The following is a 24,022-nucleotide window of genomic DNA, read 5'->3' as shown; positions in this document are numbered from 1 at the left end:
CGCTTGACGATGGCCCAAAGGTTTTCAATGACATTGAGGTCAGGCGAGTTGGCCGGCCATGCCAAAACTTCAAGCTGTTTTTTAGTGAACCAATCTTTGGTCGACTTTGCCGCATGAGCCGGTGCAAGATCCTGTTGAAATATGAAGTCTTCTTCGCCGAACTGTTCCTCAACAGTCGGAATCAGGAACGTTTCCAGAATATCTTGATATACGGCAGCATTGACAGTCTTCTTGAGGAAGTAGAGTTTCCCTACACTTCGAGCGGACATGCATCCCCAGACCATAACGCTCTGGGGAAACTTGACGGATCTTTTCACGCACTCGTGGTTGTAGGTTTCGCCACCACGACGCCAGACACGAGGACCTTGGTCACCGAAGGAGATGCAGAAGCGTGATTCGTCACTGAAGACCACTTTCTGCCAGTCTTCAGCAGTCCACTCGCTGTGTTCTTTGGCCCACTTCAGCCGTTTCTCCATTTGTTTCTTGTTCAGCATCGGTTTTACTGCTGGAACGCGAGATTTGAAGCCGAGTTCGCGCAGACGACGGTAAGTGGTTGATCTGGAGACGTCAGCGCCGGTCTGCTTGTTCCACAAGTCGGTGAGCTCGGAAGTGGACTTGAACCGGTTGCTGACTGCGATCTTTCTCAGCTGCTTGTTGTCGCGAGCAGAAGTTTTTCGGACGCTGGAACAGTTGGTGCGCTTGCTGCAGTTTTTCTTGAGAGCTTTGCAGATGGAAGACTGGCTGATGCCGAGCTGCTCAGCAATTTTAGTTTGGGTCAAGCCTTGTTGGCGAAGGGCTTGAATTTGAGCCACTATTCCGGTTGAGAGGTCGCGCTGCTTACCCATGATTGATTTTACAACTTAGAAATTCTACTCAACCCTGACTTTATACTGCACAGTGAACACTCTTCACAGAAAACAAAAATTCGAGCATTTATTCTAATTCAATGAAACGGTTTCTCCATTATTCTAATTCAATAAAACAACAGTGTCACAGTTAAATGGCCTAAATGGGCCTTTTGGAAAGCTCAGCTGAGCAAATTTTCTACAGGTAACGAGTTCTGTGATTAGTCTAACGAGTAGGACAGGTGCGGTGAACACCTGATTTGCTTTCTGCACAAAAAATGCATTCAAAGAATTTCATGATTGCACTATTTCAAATTATTCTAATTCGTTGACCAGCACCTGTACACCCAAAGCAACACCACCCCCTTTCCTGCACACTCAACATGGGTGTGTGATTTTTGGTATTTGTCCAACTTTGTGATCCTGACCTTATGCCAGTTTGATAAGACTCAGTAAAATGTGTATGATGGTTACTTCTGAATTAAATTTGCCCATTTAATTTTTGTTTTAGATTGTCTGTTTTTGACCTGAGTGGTCTTTTTTTCCTTTGATGTGGATCATGAATTCAGCAAGTGAACTGAAAAGTTAAAATGCATAACTATTTGGAGTTATTAACTTTTTGAATGAGGTCAATCAATTAGCTTTGTGCATCAATCAGGGTTGATTAACCAGCCACCGATCTCCACCACTAACTATGTGTCAGAGGCCTATATCCCCATTATCTGTACACACAAGTAAGCTTTTAGGATCGATACAAATGCACATGGAATTAAATGTCTTCTTCGCATGTTTTGCAAACGGGTTGCACACATACCTGCATCCTCCAAAATTTTAGCCTTTAATCTCCCCGTGTCTGCGTGGGTTTCCTCTGGGTTCTCCAGTTTCCTCCCACAGTCCAAAGACATGCAGTCAGGCCATTTGGACATGCTAAATTGCCCCTAGGTGTGAGTGACTGTCTGTGTCTGTCTCTCTGCCCTGCGATGGACTGGCGACCTGTCCAGGGTGTATCCTGCTGGGATAGGCTCCAGCACCCCCCGCGACCCTGACGGGGGAGCGGCTTAGAACATGGATGGATGGATGGATGGATGGATCTTCCTAAAATAGTCCTTATGCTCCCTTATTAGTAAGACTTCAATGATTAATGGTCTGATCCCTCAGAAAAATCTGGACATGCTTTTGTTCAATTGAAACATGGGACATCTTCCAACACTTTAAACCTACCATGGCGGTTGCTCAGCAGTCCGGGGTCTCTGTTGTCGTATTTTGTGCTTCATAATGCGCCACACATTTTCAATGGGAGACCGGTCTGGATTGCAGGCAGGCCAGTCTAGTACCCGCACTCTTTTACTACGAAGCCATGCTGTTGTAACGCGTGCAGAATGTGGCTTGGCATTGTCTTGCTGAAATAAGCAGGACGTCTCTGAAAAAGACGCTGCTTGGATGGCAGCATATGTTGCTCCAAAACCTGTATGTACCTTTCAGCATTAATGGGGCCTTCACAGATGTGCAGGTTACCCCTGCCATGGGCACTAACACCCCCCCACACCATCAGAGACGCTGGCTTTTGGACTTTGCGCTGAAAACAATCTGGACAGTCCTTTTCCTCTTTGGCCCGGAGGACACGACGTCCATGATTTCCAGAAACAGTATGAAATGTGGACGCGTCAGACCACAGGACACTTTTCCACTCTGCGTCAGTCCATCTCAGATGAGCTCGGCCCAGAGAAGCCGGCTGCGTTTCTGGGTGGTGTTGATATGTGGCTTCGCTTTGCATGGCAGAGTTTTAACTTGCACTTGTAGATGGAGCGACGAACTGTGTTCACTGACAGTGGTTTTCCGAAGTGTTCCTGAGCCCATGTGGGAATATCCATTACAGAATGATGTCGGTTTTTAATGCAGTGCTGCCTGAGGGATCGAAGGTCACAGGCATTCAGTGTTGGTTTTCTGCCTTGCTGCTTACCTGCAGAGATTTCTCCAGATTCTCTGAATCTTTTGATGATGGTATGGAGTGTAGATGATGAAATCCCTAAATTCCCTGCAGTTGCACGTTGAGAAACGTTCTTAAACTGTTGGACTATTTGCTCATGCAGTTCTTCACTAAGTGGTGAACCTCGCCCATCCTTGCTTGTGAACGACTGAGCCTTTCAGGGATGCTCCCTTTATACCCAGTCATGACACTCACCTGTTTGCAGTTAACCTGTTCACCTGTGGAATGTTTCAAACAGTTGTTTTTTGAGCATTCCTCAACTTTCCCAGTCTTTTGTTGCCCCTGTCCCAACTACTTTGGAACGTGTTGCAGGCATCAAATTCAAAATGAGTGAATATTTGCAAAAAACAATAGTTTATTCGTTTGAACATTAAATATGTTGTCTTTGTAGTGTATTCAATTCAATATAGATTGAAAAGGATTTGTAAATCATCGTATTCTGTTTTTATTTATGTTTTACACAACGTCCCAACTTCATTGGAATTTGAATAACTAAAATCAAATCAATCAAATCAAATTTATTTGTATAGCACTTTTTACAACAGATGTTGTCACAAATCAGCTTTACAGAATTTTGGAAGACAAAGTTTTAACAGGATTGTAAGAATGTACAAAAAACCGTGGCAAGGAAAATCTCCCTGAGGAACTGAGGAAGAAACCTTGGGAGCAACCAGGCTCATCAGGGGGGACCCATCCTCCTCTGGTCAGACTACCTACAAGTGATTATACTACTAATATTAACAGCAGTAATATTGGTATTAGGAATAACTAGGAGTCCATGAGAACATCAGTGTAGGGTGGGCAGCTCATCCAAGGCAGGTGGTGGCAGCTGGGGCATGGGCAGCTGGTCTGAATTGGTTAGCAGGAGGGCTCGGCAGTCGGTCGTCCTTCAGTGTCCAGCCGGACATGTGGGTGATTGTATACTCGGAAAGAAAGCAGGGAGATTGAATAGTTTTATTCTATCCGTTTGTACATAAACAGGGAATGTAAACATTTACAGAGTGTGGCTAACGACTCCGGCAGATCTGACTGACAGCTTAACTAACAGGAGAGAACCAGAAGGACACACAGACACGGCAGCACTCTGAAACAGTCTGGCATCCCTCCGCTCCATCGTCCACAAACCTGAGTGACCGTGTGCGAGCAGCGGGACGACAGCACCAGCGTCTCAGTTTACTATAATTCCCTGTGTCCATGGACCCCTGGATCTGCTGCCTTTATCTAGGGGGGAACAATTAACTACCAAAATCTAAACTGAACAAGTGAGTTTTCAGCCTAGTCTTTTTTTTTTTTTTTTTCTTTTTTTTTAAACCTGTCATGTCTGGCAATTTTTGCAATCGGAATGGTAATCCGAATGTACTGATGTACCAAACATATTTGTTTTCACAAGAAAAGCTCTATAGGTTACTAAAGCCTATTCTTGTTAAAGTTTGTATTTTATTTGTTTGGCCAGGGCTGACAGGCAATAAAGGAGGGAAAGAAAGAGAAGAAGGGAGGAAAAAAAATAAAATAAATAATAATAATAATAATAATAAATCATAATAATGATAATTAAATAAGTAAATAAATAAATAGAAAAAAAAATAAAAGAAACAAAAAAGAAAGAGAAAAAAAATAAGTAAATAAAGAGACAACTAAATAAAAATAAATAAATAAAAAGGGGAGGGAAAAAAAACAATTATACAGATATACATATGCATATACATATTCACATATCTATACATATGCATATACATATATACACCCAGACATAATTCTACTATTTGCTGCTACATACATACACACGTTTACATATCTATACATATGCATATATACATATACACCCACCCACCACACACAATTCTACTGTTTGCAGCAATGTGTATATGTGTGTATACGCGTCCACGTGTCATGTGTCATGGAATGTGCTCAACAATGAGGGCAAGAAGCCGCAACCATGCCCCCGTGGTCCAGAGACAGATAGGGAAGGACCCGGGGGACCCGGACCATCCACAGCCCATTAGGAACTGAGGAGACCTGAGGCCACATGCTCCGACGGCCACCGCGTGCACGGCCCAGAGGACGAAGAATGGAGGCCCCAGACAGAGCGCCCACAGACAAAGGGCAAGTGACCGGAGAGCCAGAGGCAATGAGCAGCCCACCCCCCCGGCAGACCAACATCCCCAGCATGAGCTGAGCATGCGGCCCCCGAGGGCCCAGGCGCCCGAGACCGGCCGACCCCCGGCAGGACCCCCCCCATGCCAAAGAGGCCCAAACCACCCTCAGGACACAACCGCCAAGGGAGCAGGGCAGGGACCACGCCAAGATGTCCAGCCATGCACCCAGGGACCCACAGGACACCCATACCCCGGGGGGCGGGCGGAGTCTGCAAGCAGCGGGGAGTGGTAACTCCTGCCCACCACCATGTACCACAGATGTCCAGGCTCAGCAAGTCATAGACCCAGGCCCAGCTTGTCCACACACACATGCTCACATGCACCCACACACACACGCCAGTCACCCACTCATGCACCCACACTCACGGAACATACATGGACTCACAGTGTCGGCGGGCGGACACCAGCACGGGTCAGCGGTAACCCAGGGAGGCAGCCACCCCGGCCCCGAACGACCGGCCAGTCCCCCCACCAGGCAGGGTGCACTAAACCGGGGTGTGAGAGGACCCCCCCCCACTCAATATGTGTGTGAAATGAAAAGAATGTGTGTGAGCTACAGTGCAATTAAAATTGGAGGGACAGAGGCAATGTAGTACTGAATAACAGCACACTGCCACGCTGCCCCCCAAGGCCCTCAATGTCTAATGTGTAAATAAAATTGAGGGGCAGGTAGCAGTGAGCAGATAAGTGAGGTCACCTCAGCAGCGCCACACACCATCCACTGAGTGACACACCTGCCCCCCAAAGCCCTGTGTGTACTGTACTGTGTCATGAAATGTGTCATTGTAAGGGGGGAAAAAAGGGGAGGAGTGGGACATCACGCATCACAGCGAGCAGAGCCAGGTAGGTGGCCCTACTCACTGTAGCATGGGCCCCCCTCCCCCAGAACCCCCATGTGTAGTGTGATGTTTGACTGAGTGGGAGGAGGGGAAGGGTCAGGATAAGAAAGACCGAGAGGCAGAGAACTACCCCTCGGAGGAAGAGAGCCAGCTGGCGCTAGCTCACTAGGCACCCCGCTTTCCTACACCCGGCCGCGGCACAGGGAAGGCCGGCCCAGGGCCCGAAGCGCCCACGCCCACAGGACACCACCGCGCTCCAGGCCGGCGCCCGACCCACACAGCTGACACAGCACAAAACATACACCCCCACACGCACACAAGAGACAACATTTATCACACATACACATACTCACGGTTACAATACACATACTCACAATTACAATACACATACTCACAATTACAATACAAACACATACAAACACACACATACATACCAACACAAACACACTCACCCGCAACAAACTTCACACCCACCCATATACACGCAGACACAGTGGTGCGCACACATCCAGGCCCCCCACCATCAACAACAGGGCCCGCACACAGAAACTGCAGAGCGGCAGCCCCCGTCTCCAGTCCAAGAGCCATCAGACACCCAAAGTCTGAGTGTCTGAGTCCCGAACAGTTTCTGGAAGATCATTCCAGAGTTTGGGGGCTTTATAAGAAAAAGCTCTTCCCCCAGCTGCTGCCTTAGGAATTCTGGGAACTATTAATAAGCCAGCGCTCTGGGATCTGAGTGGTCGTGATGGCTCATAATGAGAAATAAGGTCTTGCAGGTACTCAGGAGCGAGACCATGTAGGGCTTTATAAGTCAATAAAAGGATTTTATAATCAATACGGAATTTAATAGGCAGCCAATGAAGTGATGATAGCACTGGACTAATATGCTCAAATTTTCTAGTTTTAGTGAGGAGCCTGGCTGCGGCGTTTTGGACTAGTTGGAGTTAAACTACATTTTATCTGAACAATATTGCTTATCCCCACCATCTGTGCATCAGTGCTGATGCAGAAATGCTGGTCAACACCTTCATTATTTTTCACTTTGTTTAGTGCAACTCCCCCTTTAAATGGTCTCCCTGTTAAATGGCTTAACCGGAATCAGAATCAAGCTTTATTGGCCAGGTATGTTATGCATACAAGGAATTTGGTTTTGGTTACCAGACAGACATTCACATGTAGAGAATAAGATAAAATAAATATAAAATGTAACAAGATAAAATTAAATAAAAACTGCATTCCTACCATCACTCACTCAGACACACAGTTATGCCTGTAAACCTTACAATGTGCAAAGTTCGAGTCTAAAGTTAAAGTGCTGAGTGCAACAGCAGTTAAAGGGTGCATAGTGACAGAGAAAGGGATCAATGAGGTGGCAGTCAGATAAGTGGGGTAATATGGCAGGTAAGTAAGATACTACTGTAAACACGATGAACTTGATACTATACTGTATCTGGAATCTGTCACTAGATCACCTGTTAAACCATTAGAATCCTTTACATTTTCAACCCATCAAGAAAAGCCAAAACAAATTGCAAATGTTTTTTTTTTTCCTTCTTTAGGGACATTATAATCCACATTATATTCAATTATTGAACATTAATTTAAATAGTGCTTGGTGTGGAGCAGATTGTGTAGTACTGCTGAAAACAATGCTGATAGCTACCATTAGTAAAAGACAGTTTCATATTGAATGTGTTTTAATACTGACAGTACCTTCTGCCAAAAAGTAGTTCTACAACAAATGACTTGTTGCTATGCAATGATAATTCCCGGCAACGTGGCTCTTTTCCTGCCCTGTCGCGGCTCCACAGCTGAATCAGATCAGCAGGTAATAATAAAATAATCCTCCTCTATGTTAAAATAAAGCTCTGCTGATCCTTCAACACAGTTGAACAGTAAATGGTCTTAAACGCTGGAGTTAATGTAGAACTGCTGATTCACCCTTTAACCCTCAAGATCAGCAGACTACTGGTCACCATAGCAACACAATCTCACCAAGCTAGTAGCTAATGAAACAGCAAAGAGTGACATTTAAGACAAACATCAATAATTTGGAGATGAATTGACTAATTTGTGTTTATAGTCACTCCAGCTGGGTCCTTGTTACGTTTACTTTGCAACGAGAAACTGCCAAACACTAAAGTTGCGAAGCTGAAGTCAGTTTCTCATTCAGATTTTCCCGTTCCACCTTAAATGATGCAACAGTTATATTCTGGCACCTCAGGGACCATTTAAGGTGGAATGGAAGAATCTGAACATGAAACTGGTTAATGAGAAGCAACTTCAGCCTCATTTAAAAAATCAAAATGTTAGTCATTTTACAAAAAAACTTTGTTTTGAAAAAAAACTTTCCTGCTAGTTTGTGAGAAAAGTGGCTATAGCTGAGCTAAAGCTTAAAACAGAACAAATTAAGCATGTAAGGCCAAAATGGCTTCTCAACATTTGGGTGGCTGACCCCTGCCTAGCATGTTAAGCCCTGTGCACAGCCCAAGATAACTGCTGATACTATAAAGCTCACCTTTTGTGGTACAGATAGAGCCATAGAACTGTAGAGATATCAAGGTTCAAAATTTGATGTGCGTCACACTCTTCTGTCCTAACGGGTTGCAGATCAAATGTTATCTTAAAATGTCACGTGGGTTAGTTAAATATAAGGTAGTGTTAAACCATGTATGTATTCCTAAAATAACCAGGGACTTCCAAAATATCACATAGCCCCTGGGAATAGTATTTTAAAACAATCTAAAAACACTTAAAACCTACTATTAAAATTTACTACTCCTAGGAACCATTGAGATGGAGAAAAATGCACAACCAGAGCCCAATCTAACCCAAACTCCACAGGACTCACCCACACTAATAAAGAAATAGTAAATTCGTTTGGGAGGGAACAGAGTATGAGCCAGTGATCCCAACAGGAGACAGCGTACTCAAACAAGAAATGTTTTATTTTATACTTTGGGCAAATATATACACTAAAAGCTAAGTCGTTGCAGTAGATTAATGGAAACAGAAGCAAAACAACAGAAAAATAAATAAACAAAAACACAAAACAAAAGAATAATACTAAATAAACCAAAAACACAACAAAGGGGGAACTAAAAAAAAAAAAAAAAAAAAAAAAAAAAAAAATAAAGTCCAGTTCACTGTTTCAATGAGAGAAGTCCATAACAACCAGGGGGACGTTGACACGGCTCCCTTGAGTCTCACCACGCCACTCTAGGACACAATAGAAGAAAAGACTGACCAGTAATATGTCCTTTGTGTACTCAAGTTTGGGTTTAAATTAGCCTAGTGGCTACCGAGAGGGTTTCCGAGTGTAGTCAGAGTATTTAGAGTTAATTAATAAAAGCAATGGCAGTCCAGCACTCCTGGTTCCTTAAAATATACACCACACTCATACTCACACAGTTCCGGGTAGTGATCGAAACCACTACCCAGAAATTGCAGCAACACGCCTGTGGTGTATAGGATGACCCTCGGTCTTCTATCCAGCGTTCCCTTTGAGCCGCCGCTGACGTCACCGCATGCACACGCTCCAGCAATTCCTCCTGAATCTGCTGCCAGCCGCTGCACTCACGCGCCACTCGGACCAAGCCCCTACTGCCGGCTAATGCTGCGCCGAATCCTGCTGGCGTTCTAGCCACGCTCCCGGCTGCTTCCGCCTCTGCTGCGCTGTCCACACCTGCAGCACACCTGTGCCACCAATCTTTACTCCCCCCTGGGTCCTTTGTTCTCCTTCCCTGGATCTCTCTCCCCTCCTGTAAAAGTCCGCTTTTAAAATAAGAGTCCCCGAGCACCCGCACTCTCTTTCCACGCTGATAGGCTGATTAAAGAGACAGTTATTAAGTTCAGGTGGAGATAATCCAAAATGTATTTTAAAGATAAATCAAGAAAAATAACACCTTTTTGACCCGTCTAACAAAAATCATGAATCTTATCAGTGTCTCCTTTTGTCTAAGCACAAAAAACAAAACAACTAAAGTTTGCATAAAGCCTGTAAACTTGTTACTTGGCAACACGTTAGCAGAGTGGTGCAGTTATGCTGTTGTCACAAATTTCAGCATGATTAGAACACTTCTCAATCAGTCAGCTTGTAAGGTCGGAACCAAATGTTGCATAATTGAGTATATCAAATGAGACTGTAATATAGTTTAATACATAATTGGTGTATACTGATGAATCAGTGTGATGAGTCAGTTATGAATCTCATTGTTTCTGCTTTGAGGGATGATTAAACAGATCAGTCTTCTAAGTAGTTTAAATGTCCACAAGTGATAAGCTTAGCAATGGTGTTGTACTGGACTTCTGACTGCATTTGGTAGCAAGTTACATATAACATTATCAACTAAAAATCATATTGCTAACCACTTTACTGACAAATTAGCAATACAATAGATTTTGTGATTGGGATTTGGCAATTTTTTGGTTAAAGTGTAGCATGATAAGAGCGACATCAGACAAATAATGCCAAAATAATGTTGAGAATTTGTAATCATTTTTTTATTAATTTGAATAATTTTTAAAAGAATTACATCTACTACCAACTGGTAACAGTAAGAAACAGTGTGAAATTCAATTCAAGTTCATTTGTTTAGCACTTTTTACAACGATGTTGTCATAAAGCAGCTTTACAGAAGTTTGAAAACGTACAGTTACAACATAGATCCCCCAGTGAGCGAGCCAGAGGCAACGGTGGCAAGGAAAAACTCCCTCAGTCTGGAGGAAGAAACCTTGGGAGGAACCAAGACTCACAAGGGGAGACCCATCCTCCTCTGGTCAAACAGCATTTACAATTTAATAAGCTAAATACCAAATAAAAGCTAAGAGGATCACTTTTTGAAGACTGGATGGTAAAGCTTTAGAAACTGCACTGGTAGAGGCAGTCTCTGACTGAGTCTTTATAAAAAGTGGGAGTGAGCTGAAACGGTCCCATCTTATCTCAATGCTGGTACATCTGGATGGCACAGTGATGTAATTGAGGGTGTTGCAGTTGGCACAGATGAACAGGAGAGCGGGTTGGTGATGGTGAGGAGGAGGCCCTGATGGTCAGCAGGATGGGAGGGCAGTCATTATCTCAGGAAGTGTAAAGAGACTAAATGATTTCTGCTCAGTATGACTGTAATAAATATGATTTCCCCCAGAGTGTGGCTGGTGACTCCGGCAGATCTAACTAACAGATCTAAGAAGGAGAACTTCTGCTTTATCTGGATTTAAAAGAAGGAAAAGAAGGCAAATAGATAGAGATGCATTAATAGCTGCGCAGAAGTCAGACCAAAACCTCGTACAATACTTCAACTTAGCTGAGAAAAAGTCTGGCACCCAAGCCAGCAGCAATGTTATGCTGTACGAGACGGTGTTTTAATGAGAACTTGGTCTCCATCCAATGCCTCTGATGGCTGGGATGTAATACATCAAATTGTTGTTCCCACCTCTCTTCGGTCCCATGTGTTGTATTTACTCCATTAACATCCTCTGTCACTTGAGTGTTAGAAAAACCATTGAGCGTGTTCTGTCGCATTTCTTCAGGCCGTCTCTGCATAGTGATGTAGCTCGCTTCTGTCGCTCTTGCCACACCTGTCAATTGGTAGGAAAACCCAATCGGGTGATCCCTTCTGCCCCTCTCTGCCCTATACCAGTCGTAGGAGAACCATTTGAAAGACTGTTAGTCGATTGTGTAGGACCACTGCCGAAAACCCGTTCAGGTAATTCGTATCTTCTTACTTTGATGTGTGCTACAACTAGATTCCCAGAGGCTATCCCTGTATATTCCTTGAAATCTAAGGTTATTGTCAAGGCTTTGATTAAATTCTGCACTACGTTTGGTATAGCCAAATATATACAATCTGACCAAGTCTTTAATTTCTTATCTACACTCTTTGCGCGAGTCATCCAGGAGCTAAATATAAAACACCAGGTCTCGAGCGCTTATCATCCAGAGTCCCAAGGAGCACTGGAGAGGTTTCACCAAACCTTTAAAACAATGTTAAAATCCTTTTGTCATGACTGTGACAAACATTGGGACGAAGGTGTGCCGTTATTGTTGTTTGCAATACGTGACACTGTGCAGGAATTGACAGATTATAGTCCAAACACCCTGCTTTTTGGTAGATCGGTGTGCAGTCCCCTTATACTCTTGTATGAGTGATGGTTGTCAGTTCCCCAGTCTGTGTTAAATCAGCCTATTTGTAATTATGTGGAAACTCTTCGTAAGCGGTTAAGCATGGTTTGTGAAATTGCTACCAGGAACTTGAGGTCAACACAAGTTGAAATGAAGAACAGATACAATCAAAAAGCAGTTGCATGCTCTTTTAATGTTGGTGATTGTGTGTTTGCGCTTTTGCCTATTCCAGGTTCCCCTCTGTGTACAACGTGACCTCAGACTTTCCAACAGCTTCGGAGTCCAGAGCAGACTCCATTTCCCAGGAGACTCTGAGTGATCACAGCCTTGGTGATGATCAGCCACGCACCTGGTTCCGATCACAATCACCGGATTACTGACTTTCCGCACCTGTGTTAGGTGATCACATGACTAGCTAAGATGGTACTTTAGCTAGGGCTTTAGTTAGTGCTCAGTGCGAGGTATTGTTTCTTTTGTGAACTTGCTGAGTGGTTTCCTGATTCTCCTGACCCTTTGCCTGTACATTTGGATGTTGAATTTTGCCTTGCCCCTTTGGTTTTGTTTGCCTGTTTTTGGTCTTTTTGCTTGTTTTGATTACCTCATGTATTGGATTATCTTTCTGCTTTTGTCTGCCTGGCGTCATGATCACTCTGGTGATCATATATACGGTTTTGGTCTCAACCCACGCCTGCCTCTGGACTTCCCCACTGTTTCATGTAAATAAGTCCAGTCATTTCAATAAGATTTGCATTCGTCTGACTGATACTGAATTCGTACACAATACCTCACCAAAGATGCAGACAGCAGATTCTGAGGCATTTCAGAAAGCCCTGTCTGAGCAGGGACAGCTGCTGGGATGTCAGCAGTAGGTGCTAACTGGAGTAACACAGTCTTTGGAGGGAGGACAAGTTGCTGTTCAGAGCCCCGTTATGTCCACATTTCCGGTTAGTAAACCTGATAGGTTTTCTGGGGATCCAGACATGCTGTGGGTTTTTACTATAGTGCTCAGTATGTTTTGCTAACTTACCTACTAGCCATAATGGTGCAAAGATAGCATTCATAGTATCGTGGGTTGTGGATCGAGCCATAGAATGGGCTACAGCAAGTTGGGAAAGTAGCAATCGTCTGACTTATAGCCAGTTTATCAAGGAGTTCAAGAGTGTGTTTGACCATCCCTATGAGGGGAAAGATCAGTGGGGATTTGTTGACCAAATTATGTCAAGGCAATCGATCTGTGGTGGATTATTCTCTCGAGTTTCGTACCTTAGCTGCTAGCAGCAAATGGAATGAGGCGGCGCTGTTGGTTACTAGATCAATTGATTTCACTATCCATTAAACTAGACCATCTATTTAACCATCATAATCCCCACAAGAATCACCCTACCTCTAGAAGATCATTAACCTGTCCCAGAGCTGCGCTTGAACCACCAGAGTTGTCAGAATCTATGCAATGTGACGACTCCCATCTATCACAAAAGGAAAGAAGACGTCACTTCTGGAATCAAATATGTATGTACTGTGGATTAGCTGGACACCAAGTGAAAGATTGCAGAGAAAGACCCCAAACACACACGGCACTGACCCCAGGGAAGCACATGGTGAACACTTCACATGCTAATGTGATGAGTCTTCCCACAAAGGGGTTGGTCTCTAAATCTTTAGTATTACCAGTTACTTTGTACTTGTTTATCTCTGTTACAGCAATAATTGACTCTGGAGCAGAAGGAAACTTCATTCAGGCCAGCTTGGTTGAGCGTCTACAGATTCCTGTAAAGCAACTACCCATGGTCTTGAAGGTAGCTGTTTTGGGTGGAGACCCAGTCGGCAAAGGATACATTACTAATGTCATCAATCCATTGAACTGCAGAGCAGTGCTTTACACAGGGAATCAGTGACTTTTTAAAATTTTGGATCAAACAGAGTTCGAAATTAACTTAGGATTACCATGGCTAGAAAAACAAACCAGCCATTAGGGGTGTACTTTGTGTACTTCTGGCGCCGGTCCCAAGCCTGGATAAATGGTGAGGGTTGCGACAGGAAAGGCATCCGGCGTAAAATTTATGCCAAAACTATCATGCGGATCACAAATATGATTGCCATACCGGATCGGTCGAGGCCCGGGTTAACAACGACCGCCTCCAGTGCTGTTGACCAGCAGTGTGCCGGTGGAAATTGGACTACTGTAGGTCGAAGACCATCAAAGAGGAGAGGAGGAAGGCGGGTTAGAAGGCAGCGAGAGAGAAGGAAAGGCAGGAGTGTGGAGGTTAGTGTAGGGACTCTGAACATAGGGACAATGACTGGTAAAGGCAGAGAGCTTGCAGACATGATGGAGAGAAGGAAGGTAGATATTCTGTGTGTCCAGGAGACCAGATGGAAAGGAAGCAAGGCCAGGAACATTGGAGGTGGATTCAAACTGTTCTATCATGGTGTAGAGAGGAAGAGAAATGGAGTAGGGATAATCCTAAAGGAACAGCTTGGGAAAAGTGTTCTGGATGTAAAGAGAGTGTCAGACAGGATCATGAGCCTGAAGTTGGAGGTTGATGGTGTGATTTTGAATGTGGTCAGTTTATATGCACCACAGGTTGGTTGTCAGTTAGAGGAGAAAGGAATTTTGGAGTAAGATGGATGAAGTGGTAGATGGTGTCCCTAGAGAGGAGAGCTTGGTGAGTGGTTCAGACTTCAATGGACATGTTGGTGAAGGAAACAGAGGGGATGAAGAGGTGCTGGGTATGTATGGTGTGAAAGACAGAAATGTGGAAGGTCAGATGGTTGTACATTTTGCAAAGAGAATGGAAATGGCTGTGGTGAACACGTATTTTCAGAAGAGGGAAAAACACAGGGTGACATACAAGAGTGGAGGGAGGTGCACACAGGTGGATTATATCCTTAGCAGGAGATGCCACCTAAAGGAGATTGGAGATTGTGAAGTGGTGCCAGGGGAAAGTGTAGCAAGGCAGCATAGGGTGGTTGTCTGTAGAATGAGATTAGAAACAAAGAAGAGGAAGAGATTGAAGACAGAGCCAAAGATTAGACGGTGGAAGCTGAAGGAGGAGGATGGTTGCTGGCAGTTCAGGGAAAAATTGCAACATGCCCTTGGGGGCAGTGAGGAGCTACCTGAGGACTGGGAAAATACAGCTAAGGTGGTGAGAGAAACTGGCAAGAATGTGTTGGGTGTTTCGTCTGGTCAGAGGAAAGAAGACAAGGAAAGTTGGTGGTGGAATGAGGAAGTATTCAGGAAGGAGTATTCAGAAGAAGAAGGCAGCTAAGAAAAAGTGGGATAACCAAAGAGATGAAGGAAGTAGGCAGGAGTACTGTGAGGCTAGTCGCATAGCGAAAAGAATGGAGGCAAAGGCTCAGGCCTATGATGAGCTGTATGAGAGGCTGGACAGTAAAGAAGGAGTAAAGCACTTGTATCGTTTGGCTAAACAGAGAGATAGAGCTGGAAAGGATGTACAGCAGGTTAGGCTGATAGAGGATATAGAGGGAAAGGATAGAGGAGGGAAATGTACTAGTGAGTGAACAGAGAGTGTTGAGTAGATGGAAGGAGTACTTTGAAGAACTAATGAATGAGGAAAATGAGAGAGAGAGGAGGACAACGGTGGGAGAGAGTGGATCAGGCAGTGCAGAGAATTGGTAAGGTGGACGTGAGGGCAGCTTTAAAAAGGATGAAGAAAGGAAAGGCAGTTGGTCCAGATGACATACCTGTGGAGGTATGGAGATGTTTAGGAGAGAAGGCAGTGGACTTTTTAACCAGGTTGTTTAACAAAATCCTGGAGAGTGAGAGGATGCCTGATGAGTGGAGAAGCAGTGTACTGGTCCCCATTTTTAAGAACAAGGGTGATCTGCAGAGCTGCAGTAACTACAGAGGTATAAAGATGATGAGCCACACCATGAAGGTATGGGAAAGAGTTGTTGAAGCAAGGCTAAGGCGAGAGGTTCAGATCAGTGAGCAGCAGTTTGGTTTCATGCCCAGAAAGAGTACCACAGATGCAATTTTTGCGTTGAGAGTGTTGGTAGAGAAGTACAGAGAAGGTCAGAAGGAGCTACATTGTGTCTTTGTGGATCTAGAGAAAGCATATGATAGGGTGCCAAGACAGGAACTGTGGTACTGTATGAGGAAGTCAGGTGTAGCTGAAAAGTATGTAAGGGTGGTGCAGGACATGTATGAGGATAGTGAGACAGTGGTGAGGTGTGCAGTTAGAGTGACAAATGATTTCAAGGTGAAGGTAGGGTTACATCAGGGATCAGCTTTGAGCCCTTTCTTGTTTGCAATGGTGATGGACAGGTTGACAGATGAGGTCAGGCAGGAGGCTCCATGGACCATGATGTTTGCAGATGACATTGTAGTCTGTGGTGAGAGTAGAGAGCAGGTGGAAGCGAATCTGGAGAGGTGGATGTTTGCACTGGAAAGGAGAGGAATGAAGGTCAGTAGAGATAAGATCGAATACATATGTGTGAATGAGAGGGAGGCAGGTGGAAAGGTGAAGATGCAAGGAGTAGAGGTCGTAAAGGTGGATGACTTCAAATATCTTGGGTCAACCATCCAGACCAATGGACAGTGCAAAAAAGAGGTGAGGAAGAGGGTCAGGCAGGATGGAGTGGGTGGAGATGGATGTCAGGGCTGATGTGTGACAGAAGGATAGCAGCAAGAATGAAAGGGAAGGTTTACAAGACAGTAGTGCGTCCTGCTATGATGTATGGTTTGGAGACTGTGGCTCTGTCTAAAAGACAGGAGGCTGAGCTGGAGGTGGTGGAGATGAAGATGCTGAGATTTTTGTTGGGAGTGACAAGGATGGACAAGATTAGAAATGAGCAGATCAGAGGGACAGTGAAGGTGGAGCAGTTTGGAGATAAAGCCAGAGAGGCCAGGTTGAGATGGTTTGGACATGTGTTGAGGAGGAATAGTGGATATATTGGGCAAAGAATGTTGGAGATGGAACTAGAAGGAGAAGAGGTAGACCTCAGAGACGGTTTATGGATGTAGTGAAGGTGGACATGGAGATGGTTGGTGTGAAAGAGGAGGCAATGGATAGGGCAAGATGGAGGCAGATGATCCGCTGTGGCGACCCCTAAAGGGAGCAGCGGCTAGAAAAACATAATCTGTCTATTTCTTGGTCAGAACATACTATAGTAAAATGATCAGAATTTTGTCACCAGCCTTGTTTAGCCATGCCCATATCAGTGAGCTCTACTTCAGTAGAGAGCCCTAATGTTGAATCAGACTATATGTTTCCAATGGGATATTCAGATTTAAAGGAAGTCTTTGATAAACAGAAGGCTACTAAATTACCTCCTCACCAAGAATACGACTGTGCCATACATCTAATCGAAGACCGGGTATTCCCCAAAGGACGCGTTTATCCGCTGACTCAGGAAGAACAGAAGGCTCTTGACGTCTACATGAAAGAAGCCTTGCAACAAGGATAAGAAGACAGAGGATTGCGCACTAGTATTGACTATCGTGCCCTTAATCAGATCTCCAAATCATATCCCTATCCACTTCCCTTAGTTCCAGTAGCATTAGAACTGCAAGGAGCCTCATATTTCACCAAACTCGGTTTAAGCACCTATAATCTCCTCTGAAATAAGGAGATAAATAGAAAACTACTTTTGTCACCACTAGGTGGCATGGAGTATCAGGTGATGCCTTTCAGACTCTCTATCACCCCCTCTGTATTTCAGGCATTCATCAATGATGTGCTTAGGGACATGTTGGTTCAGTACATAACTTATTTGGATGATATTAGTTTATTCCCCTGTAAGATATGTTAGGTCAGTGCTTCAGAGATTGTCAGCTCTATGACAAAGGTGAAAAATGTGAATTCCATGTTCAATCTATATCCTTCCTCGTGTAGCAAGGTGCTATTGAACTGTAGTACAGAATGAATTAAGTAAATCAAAGGGGTACACCAAGCTTCTAACTAGGCTCGGGAAAAGGAGGGTTTTGAGCAGCGACACACAAACACAGAGGTGAAATTTATAATTGTGTATTAAAGAATTGACATTTATCAGCAACCATAGTAGACATTTGAAGAAAATAACAAAAGAGAAACATTCAACTTTAGTCCACAGATGTAATGAGAAGACAAATAAACCAAAAAAAAAAAATTGCTACCCGGGTAGTCCCTTTTTTTTCTCTACGTGCACGTTAAGTTCTATTTTTTCAAAAAAATTGGTCCGTATATACAAGTGTGTGTGTGAGGGCGTGTGAATGTCCAGCTGAAAAAAAACTTGCGCGTCCGGGGATATCTCGGTCTCTCTCTCTCTCTCTCTCTCTCTCTCTCTCTCTCTCTCTCTCTCTCTCTCTCTCTCTTCCTGCAGCTGCCTGTAGAGCTGCTGCACAGGAGGTCAGGATCACGTGGTTCACTGGCTCGCCATCTCTCCTTCTATCTTGCAAAACTTTATTCATGAAAAAAAAACCAGTCTGCATAATGCAGAAAACCTTGTTAAATATCAATCCCGTACTGAAACACTATGAAATACTGCTCCAGATACAATACTTCATGATACACAAATACAAAGGCTCATACTAATGTATCTGGAAACTCCATGCCTTTAGGAACTTATTAACTAGCCTTAAATGTCATACAATGTCATACAAAACAAAACTCCTTACTGAAAAGAATTACAGATAAGTGCAATTAAATTATTTTACATTTGTACGTCTCAGAAAACAGCACAAAAGAAAGGCTTAGCCACGTTAGCCTACATGCTAATCGGAACCAGTTAGCTCCAGTATCAGCGTAAAACATCACTTATGCGGCTAAATAAACTTTAGTCTCCTTCCGACTGGTTTTTTTTTGTAGTTACACACATTTAGGATTAATCATATTTCTTAGGATACAACTCATTTTCAGCACGTTTATCTCTTAATGCAGCATCACGAGCTAACTAGCTTAAAAGAAGTTTGAGAAAACTCACCGGAGCTCTGAACTATAACGGCTGTAAAATGTTCGGCAAATAAGCTAGAATACTATGACTTTCTGTGCTAAGAGATCTTTGGTGGCTCCTATCTCGTGTAGTTAGTGGCAAAAAAGCATTTCTGCACGTATTTTATCTGCGAACTCCGTGAAGGAGTGGCATGTACACGAGAGAGAATTTGAAGCGTCTAGCACCAGGGAGAATAAGGGAGGGGTGGGGGGGGGGGGGAGAGAAAAGGGGGGAGGGGGTCTTCTCATCTCGCTGAGCAGTAGGTGCTGTTATAACACTGAATTTAACCCCTTAGTGCACAGTTAAATTTAGGAGGGTTACATCCTCCCTCCCTGAATCTGCATGCGTCCCTGCAGGCAGGACACTTATTATACTACTTCAGAGGGCACTGAAGTGCTAATGTGAGGGCCTAAATCGAAATCAAGGGCTTGAGAGAAGGCTCTATCAAGTCCACCTAGTACAGACTGCATGATAAGGACTAAAGGGTTCCCTAAAGATTGATAAGCTAGTCTATCTGGTGCCGTTCGATACCGTGTCGACCTCCTAGGTTCAAAATCTCCTTCTGATTGCTCTGCGGCTCTAGCTTCAAGTTGGTTTCCCATATCATGAATCTCAGACACCTGACTCGGTTCAGTAGTCTCTGTGGCTTCAACCTCGCTCTCTGCGTTCTGACCAGTTCCTGTCTCTGGTAGTGACACGACACTAACAGCACTACCAAGGGACAACTGATCCAGACTATCCACTTTATCACTTGATACAGCTGAAGTCTGGGGGTGGAACACTTTTGCTTCTGGGTTCAAATCAGACTTTTCTAATCCCATCGTCTCTGGAGTAGACCTGACTTCCCTCCGAGGTTCTATGTCAGACTGAACATCCGATACACTTGATTGATTCTGAGACTGAGACAGATCTTTAGGTTTCCCAGATATTAATCCTCTTTCAATAGGAATCTCAATTGTTTCCACCCAAGTTGTGGATTGAGGAACTTGGTACTCAACCACTTCACATACAGGAACTTGGCAGGTGTCCTCTGCTATCCAATCCGAAGACTCAGGGGAATCAGTCCCTCTCCCCATATTATGTGGAGGATGAGTCACTGTCTCTGGGGTTTTCAGTTGTGCTGGTTCTGCCGCATGAGTGGGTAGAAAACCGCAAGGGAGCAGCAAGTCCCTATGCAGAGTTCTTTCTGGACCACCTGCATTCAAAGGTGTTGCAACATAGACTGGATTGTCACCGACTCTCTTCACTACCCTGTATATGGTTTGGCTCCACCTGTCGGCCAGTTTGTGTTTGCCTCGAAGACCAATGTTTCTCACAAGCACCCGGTCACCTGTTTCTAAAACAGACTCTCTGACCCTACTGTCATACCTTAGTTTGTTTCTCTGCGCCACCTTGTCACTATGCTCAATAGCCAGTTTGTAACTCTCCCGGAGAGTGTCCTGCAGCCTCTTTACATAGTCTACGTGTGACTCCTTTCCAGGGCCATCAGGGGTCAGGCCAAAAGCAAGATCAATAGGAAGGCTTGGCTGCCTGCCAAACATAAGCTGGTATGGAGAAAACCCAGTGGTGTCGTTCCTGGTACAATTATAAGCATGTACCAATGGCTGGACATGGTCTCTCCACACTGCCTTGTTTTCTTCCTCAAGAGTCCCCAACATTTCCAACAGCGTCCGATTGAATCTTTCCACGGAATTTCCACGTGGATGGTATGGTGTGGTCCGTGTTTTCTTGATACCTAACATCTGACACAAGTCCTTTATGACACACGATTCAAAATCATGGCCCTGGTCGCTATGGAGTCGCTCTGGCAATCCATAATGGACAAAGAAATTATTCCACAGAACCTTTGCTACAGTTTTTGCTTTTTGATCAGATGTAGGAACAGCAACCGCATACTTCGTAAAATGGTCTGTGATCACCAATATGTTCTTTGTCCCTCTACCATCAGGTTCCAGAGATAAGTAATCCATACAGACAAGTTCAAGTGGACGGCTTGTCTTGATGTTTACTAAAGGAGCATTCCTCTCAGCCTTTGCCTTGCGCCTAATGCATCTCTCACACTTCAAAATCTTCTCCCTCACATCCATGAACATCCTTGGCCAATAAAATCTGAACCGCACTAAATCCACAGTCCGTTCAATACCAAGGTGACCAACAGCGTCATGAAGGCCTTCAAGAGCTGAGCTTCTGAACTTTCTGGGAAGAACCAGCTGAAAATGGGGTTCTCCTCTAATGGTGCGTTTCCTATAAAGGACCTCATCATTTATAACAAACTGATCAACAATCCTCAGCATCAATTGGACTTCCTGGTCTTCTCGTCGTCTTGCTCTGTATGGAAGCCTCTTTTGTGACTTAACAATATCTATTACCCTGCTTACAGCAGTGTCATATCGTTGTTCAAGAGCCCAATCCTGCTGAGACATTTGTGGTAAGGTGTTTGACCCAGGAGCAAGTTGAAGGTGGACAAAATCGTCAGGTATGGCATTTACATCCATTGCGAGACACTCAACAGCTACGGGGGCATCACCGACAACTGAACCACATACCTGGAACCTCTGACAGATAGCACGAACTGCAGCTTCAGAAAGCGTGGGCTGGCCCACTGCGGTAAATTGAGCAACAATTTGTTTCACTCGATCATCCTCATCGGCTACATCATCTTCCTGTCCTGTAGGTACATGTGGCCTCCTAGACAGCCCGTCAGCATCTTGATTCATTTTTCCTGCCCTGTACTGAATGCAAAAGTCAAAGCTGGACAGAGCTGCAAGCCACCTATGTCCTGCAGCATCAAGCTTTGCAGATGTCAACACATATGTTAGTGGATTATTGTCAGTCATGACAGTAAATTTGGCACCATAAAGGTAGTCAAAGAACTTGTCAGTCACTGCCCACTTAAGAGCTAAGAATTCGAGCTTGTGTGTCGCATACCCCCTTTCACATTTTGATAGGCCCCGGCTCGCATAAGCAACAACTCGAAGTTGACCATCTTGTTCCTGGTACAATGCTGCACCGAGCCCATGCAAGCTGGCATCAGTGTGAAGAATATATGGGTGCTTTGGGTCGGCAAACCCTAAGACAGGGGCGGAAGTCAGCTTCTGAATCAGGGTGCGGAATGCTGTCTCACACTCTTCAGTCCATCTCTCATTAAATGGCCGCTTCCAATTGAGAGAAATGTTTACTTTAGATCTTACACGCCCCGGGTCAGAGTATCTCTTTGGAGGTAGGTAACCCACAGTTAGGTTATTCAGCGGTCTAGCAATTTTAGAATAGTCCTTCACAAATCTTCTGTAATACCCTGTGAACCCCAGAAAGGACTTCAGCTCTCGAAGATTGTTGGGTCTTGGCCAGGTAGTGAGTGCAGCAATTTTCTCAGGGTCCGTTTCAACGCCATTTTCAGACACAACATGGCCCAAGTATCTAACAGTTTTCCTGAAGAAATGACATTTGTCAGGGGAAAGTTTCAGCCCAAATTCTTTAAGTCTCTTTAGAACACGAAGGAGGCGATCTTCGTGTTCTTCTAGTGTGCTTGAGAATACTATGAGGTCATCTAGAAATACCAAAACTTCTTTAAGGTTCATGCTACCCACACACTTTTCCATCACACGCTGGAACGTGCTGGGAGCATTAGTGACCCCCTGTGGCATTCTGTTGAACTCCCAGAAACCCATTGGTGTTACAAAAGCCGTTTTATGCTTATCTTCCTCCTCAAGCTCAACCTGGTAATACCCTGACTTAAGGTCCATGACTGAGAACCACTTGGACCCAGAGAGTGCTGAAAAGGTTTCTTCAATGTTCGGTAAGACATATGCATCCTTAATGGTTTGGTTATTCAATTTCCTATAGTCTACACACAGCCTTATAGCACCATTTTTCTTCTTCACCACAACAATGGGTGATGAAAAAGGGCTCTCTGACTCTCTGATTATATTGGCATCTCTCAGCTCTTGGAGATGGAATCTCACAGCTTCATAATCAGATGGATGTATCGGTCTCACCCTTTGTTTGAAAGGGGTGGGGTCTGAAAGACGAATGCGATGCTTGACTGCTGTGGTATGGCCATGATCAAGGTCGCCCAGTGCAAAGACATCTGGAATGGAATTCAATTTCTCTGCAACCCTCTGTTTCCACTCCTCAGACAGAGGTGAATCACCAAAGTTGAAAGAGATGGTCCTCAATGAGCTTCCTGAGTTCTGGACCTGATCTTGAGCAGTTACAACCGAAGAATGGCATAATGCATCGGCAGTGGATGGACTTGAACTGGAAACAGATGACAAGGGTGACAAGGACACAGGTGTTGACAATTCAGCTATATTTCTGTTGGTAGGGAGTCTGATGTCATGTTCAGTTGTGTTATGCAGAAGAATGGGAACTTTGAACGAGGACCGAGTTGGGCTGGAGAATATATAGCTGCAGAAGAACAGCCCATTAGGTAGGCTGGACTGAACAGATGGTTCAACAAGTAGCGGGCCTCCAGAAAGATAGGGGATATTTCTGGTAAACCCAGTTAAGGCCTTCTTTTCACCAGCTGGAATGACAGTACTTGACTTGCTTTGCAACTTTACTTTTCCAACCTTCCCATCGCCATTCTGTATTCTGTGTCTACGGCAGAGGTTTTTGACAAGTGATAAGTAAACATGGTCTTTGCCTTCTTGATGATCCTTTTTGTTCTGGCCATTTGCACATACTCTGTACAATGTATCAAGAGTATTTGTACCTATAAGTGCAGGAGCTTCAAGATTGGTCCTAGAGTCAGGCACAACTAGAGCCAGGGTGGTTATTTCTTCAGCTTTCCCGGTAATACACTCAGGGAATCGAATAGTGAGCTCAACATAACCGAGGTATGGCACAATTTGTCCTCCTGCACCTTCTACTTCAATTAGATTGTTCAATGGCAGGATTGGCTGTGATTTCAAATGAGTATCATGAAAAGATTTAGAGATAGTGGTTACTTGCGAACCTGAATCAAGGAGGCATTCACAGGGAGTTCCTTCTATAATAACTGAGGCTGTGCATCTGGGTCCGACCAATTTGTTAATGGTGGCATCATCATTTAATTGCATTTGTGTATGACTATTACATTCAGCCTCTAAACATGCTTGGCAGGTGATGGGGCTCTTATTGGAAGCCTGGGTCTCAGTACAGCC

At 44.4% G+C, this 24,022-nt stretch overlaps 1 protein-coding gene across 1 annotated transcript in view; it reads right to left on the bottom strand.

Annotated features, from left to right (window-relative positions):
* Positions 1-24,022, bottom strand: part of LOC108443622 (zinc finger protein 850-like) — a 225,995-nt gene that overhangs the window by 135,064 nt on the left and 66,909 nt on the right. The gene's annotated exons all lie outside the window — the stretch shown is intronic.

The sequence above is a fragment of the Pygocentrus nattereri genome, chromosome 2 (genome assembly GCF_015220715.1).
Source record: "Pygocentrus nattereri isolate fPygNat1 chromosome 2, fPygNat1.pri, whole genome shotgun sequence".
In the NCBI taxonomy this organism is placed as follows: Eukaryota; Metazoa; Chordata; class Actinopteri; order Characiformes; family Serrasalmidae; genus Pygocentrus; species Pygocentrus nattereri.
The sequence above is the reverse complement of the archived record's forward strand: the minus strand, read 5'-3'. Positions and strand labels throughout refer to the sequence as shown.